Source organism: Pygoscelis adeliae, unplaced genomic scaffold (genome assembly GCF_000699105.1).
Source record: "Pygoscelis adeliae isolate BGI_AS28 unplaced genomic scaffold, ASM69910v1 Scaffold127, whole genome shotgun sequence".
In the NCBI taxonomy this organism is placed as follows: Eukaryota; Metazoa; Chordata; class Aves; order Sphenisciformes; family Spheniscidae; genus Pygoscelis; species Pygoscelis adeliae.
Window position 1 is genome coordinate 5,808,451 of NW_008825208.1, and position 6,268 is coordinate 5,814,718.

The following is a 6,268-nucleotide window of genomic DNA, read 5'->3' on the forward strand; positions in this document are numbered from 1 at the left end:
TCCGATTCTCTCCCCCATCCCACTGGGGGTGGGGGAGTGAGCAAGTGGCTGTGTGGTGCTCAGTTGCCTGCAGTTAAACCACAACATGCATATACTTCCAGATGAAGAGAAACAGAGCATGGTGAGGAGAGGGGAAAAAATCCCAGGAGGGGTCAGGAAAGAAGAAAAAAGCAAGGCGGGGGGGTGAGGGGGAAGCTTGAAGAGAAAGAAAGAGAAACAAAGCAAAACAGCTGTTCAAAGAGAGCTGGGTATCAGGTACTCAAAAGCAAAGTTTGTCATTGGTACCAGTTTGTAATTTGAATGTGACGCAAAGCGAAATGAAGAACGGAACCTCCGTTTTCCCCACACCACTTCTCACATGCTGCTTCCCACAAGCAGCACGGTGTGCTCTGCCGCAGCAGGCTGCCAAAAGGCATTAGACGAGTAAGCATTTGCCCAGGAGATCAGACTCGGGCTTGATGTGAGGACATCTGAATGGTCACAGTCAGAGCAAACACTTAGTGAAACTGCAGGAGCCTGCATCTGGTCCATATGGATTTTCTTCTGTCTGTTACTGAGCTTTTAAAAGGCAGCTAAGTATAATTACAGCTTGCAACTTCTCTACATTGCTTTACAAAGCATCTGGGCATGACATTGATCCTGTGCACTGCTTTTAACACAGATGTGAGTGTTACTTCATTGATAACACACCAACCCATTCATTCACAGGACTTGCATTTAAGATGAAGAAAATCAAGAGGACTCAGCAGACTGTGCTGGCAGATGCTCAGCGGGACCTGCCGGTCCTTGGGTGGGCCCTGTTGATTTCCTGGGAACTCTCTGATGAACAGGGTCCTACCCACACGAGAAAGAGCATCCTCATATAGGTGAAAAACATACATTAGTCATTTCCAGGTACTCATCTTATTTCAGACAAACTCTGAATGAAAAGCAGAGTATACTGGGTTTCCACGACAAGGTTTTGGTAGTGGGGGGCTACAGTGGTGGCTCCTGTGAGAAGATGCCAGAAGCTTCTCCCATGTCCGACAGAGCTAATGCCAGCCAGCTCCAAGAAGGACCCGCCGCTGGCCAAGGCCGAGCCCATCTGTGACAGTGATAGCACCTCTGTGATAACATATTTAAGAAGGGGAAAACATGGCTGTGCAGCAGCAGCTGGGAGAGAGGAGTGAGAATGTGTGAGAGAAACAACTCTGCAGACACCAAGGTCAGTGAAGAAGGAGGGGGAGGAGATGCTCTAGGCACTGGAGCGGAGATTCCCCTGCAGCCCGTGGTGAAGATGATGGTGAGGCAGGCTGTCCCCCTGCAGCCCATAGAGGTCCATGGTGGAGCAGATATCCACCTGCAGCCCGTGGAGGACCCCACGACAGAGCAGGTGGATGCCCAAAGGAGGCTGTGACCTCGTGGGAAGCCCACGCTGGAGCAGGCTCCTGGCAGGACCCATGACCCCGTGGAGCGAGAGGAGCCCAGGCTGGAGCAGGTTTGCTGGCAGGACTTGTGACCCCATGGGATCACAGACTGCTCACGCTGGAGCAGTCTGTTCCTGAAGGACTGCACCCCGTGGAAGGGACCCACGCTGGAGCAGTTCATGAAGAACTGCAGCCTGTGGGAAGGACCCACGTTGGAGAAATTCATGGAGGACTGTCTCCCATGGGAGGGACCCCACGCTGGAGCAGGGGAAGAGTGTGAGGAGGAGGGAGTGGCAGAAGCAATGCATAATGAACTGACCGTAACCCCCATTCCCCATCCCGCTGCGCTGCTGGTGGGGAGGAGTTAGAGAAGTCAGGACTGAAGTTGAGCCCAGGAAGAAGGGAGGGGTGGGGGAAGGTGTTTTAAGGTTTGTTCCCACTTCTCGTTATCCTACTCTGACTTTTGATTGGCAATAAATACATTTCCCCAAGACGACTCTGTTTTGCCTGTGACAGTAACTGCTGAGTGATCTCCCTTTCCTTATCTTGACCCATGAGCCTTTCATCATATTTTCTCTCCCCTGTCCAGTTGAGGCGGGGGAGTGATAGATGGGCACCTGGCAGCCAGCCAAGGTCAACCCACCACACCTGAAAGCAAAACACACGCCAACCTGCTTTTGTCCTCCATGCAGACACCACACACACACTTATGCCTCGCAACTCGCTCCCCCAGCCAAAAAGCTGTGACAATGCAAATGTCCCCAAGAAGGCAAAAATCTCTGTCTCCTCTCCAGGAGTCTCTTGGTGCAGCCCTGATGTCCCACTCTGCGGACACCCAGTGCAAGCACAGCAACCGCAAAGTGCAGAATTTCAGCTTCATGCTTTGGCCAGGCCTTGAACTTCTCTTTTCCTCTTTGGCCGCTGCTGCCCTCCAGCACGAGCACCTTGCAGTGCTGTTGGGCAATTACCCTCCTGCCCCATAAAGGGTCTTGTTCCCATGTCGCAGTGGGGCGCAGACAGATCCAGCAGCATCCCCTAGGAAAAATGCAGGGTCCCCTAGAAAGAAACACAGGGTCCTCTAGAAAAAAAATGGGGTCCCCTAGGAAAAACGCAGGTCTGCTTGCTCCAGCCCACCCTGCTACCTGAGCAAGGATGGAGGCTGTCAGCATGGAGGAGGTGACTGAAAATCTCAAGCTGAGTTTGAGGTACTTAAGGCAATTACACAAGTGTATGTCTCAGCTCGAGACCTGAAGTGCCTTGACACCGGAGAGCACGGATGAGCGTGCTCTGAGACCCAGAGTATGCCATAAACCCAGGTGAGCTCACAGGTTTCTTTAAAAAGAAACAAGTTCCTTCTAATACAAGGCCCAGAAGTACCAGCTTCATCAGCTCTGGAGTGTTTTGAGATTCCTTTCGCCAAAGAACTTACTAAAAATGGAACAATAATGAGTGGGGGGGTGGTAACATGCATTTTTTTCTTGGCTCTCAGGAAGAAGTGCTTGGTTAACCAATATACCCCCTTGGTAAGGGGAGATGAACTGTGGCCAAGATCCTTGTTCTCCTTTTTTTTTCCTCAGCTTCTCCTCTCATCTTTTAACCAGACATGCTACGCCAAGCGTTCAAAAGATGGGTAGCATGATGCAGGAGCATCACACTGGGACCACGGGCCACGGCTCTGGCTCATTCATCCAGCTGGACACCATGATTTAAGCCCTACCTAACTCGTCATCCTGCCAGGGATCACTGCTGCCCACCTTTCCCACCCTGCTTCCCACCTTTCCCAGCAGCTCAGAAAGAACTGAAAACATAATTTGTTCAGCCTCCCAAACCTCCCACGGGCCTGACCCTGAGCACACCGAGGTTCACCGCTGGCTCCAGGCAAAGCCCTTCCCCACTGGTGCTCTCACCTAACAGGTGACAGAAATCAGCACAAGCAGTATTTAAAAAAAATGGATGTCTTTTGTCACAGGAGCTTTAAAGATGATTAAAAGAGGTCAAATTTTCATTGAATTCCCACCTGGATGTTTGTGAGGGTCATGGGCTGCATGGGCTCTCCAAAAATACAGCCGTTTTTACTGGCCTACATCTAAGTGGTGCTTATTGTTCACTTGAGGGCACCTAAATTTAGACCTGCCAACTTTCTCTCCCACAGTCTTTCCACACATCAAAGGAGTGTAGCAATTCATTCTTATCGTGCATGGGTGGCATGAGCATTCATCAATGCCTCCAGAGCTTTTGCAAGAGAAACTGTCTAAGGACTGATTTTTGCAGGCTTCACTGCATTTCCACTCTGTCATTCCCTGAGCCATGTTCTCTGACCTTAAGGAGCAAGCAAAACCACGTTCCTGAAGGGCAAAGACGTGTCTTTAAAAGTGCTTCCTGGTTCCCCCCTGCATTTGCTGAGAGCCGTCTACTGGCTTGCCGTCCTATCAAGTGACTCCTGGGTATGACACGACATATAGCAATCTGCTGAAGCACAAAATTCATTTAATTTCCAACTTCCCCATAGTCAACCGGCATATTTTTAACAGCCATGTTCCCTCTCCGATGGCTCGGGGGAGAGAAGTGTGCTGCATTTATGGCCGTGAGGAAGGCGGGTGGGAAGGAGGGCACATGAGAAGCAAAGGCCTCCACAGTCGAGTGACGATGTGTGTGGGACAGCTACAGCGCCGTTGAGCTAAACAATGAGACACTCCACAGTTTAAATTAAAAAAAAAAAACAAAAATAGTAAGAAAACAGGGTGTGTTTCCTGGGTGTGTGGTGTTTTTTTTTTCCCAGCCAGAGGACCCACACTCCTCTGTATGATTTTTATTATGTGCTGTCTTGATAGTAACTAGTACACTCTAAGAATCAAGTGCAGATCACATCAATTATATTACTGTCCAGTTATTTTAGGCATTCATACAACAATCCCACAGCAACATTTTGGACTTCAAACTGCTCTATGCCTAAGCTTGTACTTGACTGCAAGCACACCAGGAGGCAAATGGCCACAGACGGGATCTGAGGACAGGGGGCACGTAGGCACCTCTCCTCGTAGTTCACAGAGGGTTTATCCATCCACACTTGCTTATAGAAAGCAGCACGAAGGAATTTATTATCTGGGTGGGTTGCTTCCTTCCTTTGCTTGCACTAGCTTCTGCGAGAGCCGTGCGGTGCTGAGCTGAGGCGTTCGGGAGCTGGGTTTTGAAGGTAGTCTGGGTTTCTCTATCATTTTATCCTGCTCAGCAGCAGGTTTCAAAGCAAGGTGCCTTGGCTGATAAGGCTTTCCTGCTTTCCCTCTCCTGAGCCAGCCGCAGCAGCTGCACCTCCCCAAAGCAGCACAGGGCACATACACCAGCTGCCTGTCTGCTACAAGGGCGCACAGACACAAGGGCAGCAGGGACCAGCTGGAAGAAAAAGCAAAAGCCAGCAGGAGCTATGAAGCCCTCGTGGCACTGCTTCTCACCCACAGACATCCTAGCTCCTCTGGTGTTGCCACCAAAGGAAAAAGGGGATGCTCATGGCATGGGACAGGCAGGGGAAGGAGCATGGAAAGCAGCACCAAAAGTGCTTCAGGTAGGCAAAGTCTGGAAAGGCCTAGGCAGGAGGCAACCCATCGTGGTGCACACAAAAGTTGCACCCACAAGCAGCGAGAAGAGCAAAGGGGATGGCACTGTGGGGTCAGAAAAGAGAGCCTAGTGGTTGTTGTCGTTCTGCTGCTGTAGTAAGCCACACAAGTAATAAACTTCCAAAATTTGGAAACTGACTTATTCTCAGTACAAATTTCCAACCTAAGAGATCTCCAACACAAATCTCGTGGGACAAGCTTTGAGGCTGTGAGGGGTGTTACCAGCTTTTCAGTGTCCACCACAAGGCAAAGCAACATGTCAGGGCACATCCTGTTGGGATGGCTTGGTACCTGTAGCCAAGCCAAACTGTCTTTTGTTTTCCTTTTTTTTTTTTAATGAAGAAGCATCTTTTTATCCAGCACCTCCAGTAAGTCTGTCCTCTGCTCAGTTGCATCCCAGAGCAAACCTTCCACAGGCTACTAAAGCCTGCAGAAATACCCCATTCATGACATGCTCAGCACCAAGTATCCCAAAACCTAACATCACCTTTCCTGTGTCCCGTGTAGTGGGAGCTGGAGTCAGTAACCCCATACTCCACCATCAAACTCCTACCAGCCCAACAGATGGAAAGGAGGGCCACGATGGCCCTTTTGCACTCTTGCAGCAGTGCAGCAGCGTGCAGTAGAACAAAGGACCTCTCCAAAACACAGAGAAATAAATGAGGTAAATGGAAATTCAAGTTTCCATGACAGAGTCCCTGCGGCTGGGAAAGCTGAAAGGCATTGTTTCTGTGAGGACCGTTTCTGGTCCTGGCTGACTCCCTCCAAGAGGGGAACTACTAAAGATGCTCACAGTGCCTCTAGTCATCTGTATTAATTTTAGTGTTTACCCGGGGCAAGTGCTGCTTATGTCAGCGAGCACGTCTGTGCTGCAGGAAGCCTGCAACCCGCAGCGAAACAGAGCAGCTCTGCCGTCCTATCCCGTGCTTTTGGTGGGGGTGGAAGAAATAAAAAATAAAAAAAAAACCAAACGAAAAAGCACTCCCGAGATTTATTCCTGCCTCTCAGCTTTGCAACAGCCACGCTCTCTCCGCATTATGGGTAGCACCAGCCCCCCTTCTTCCCCCTAACGCCAACAGGACGCCGCGCCAGACAGCCCGGCTCTGCGGAGGGGAAGGAGGAGGAGGGAAAGCGCGCCAGGCAGGTTAGGGACGGTGCCTCCCCAGCACTTCCTGCTCACCGTTACACAGCACTTTTTCCCCGAGTCGACGGGCTTTTTGCCGCTGTTGTCGCTTCTCCCCGGCAGCCGGC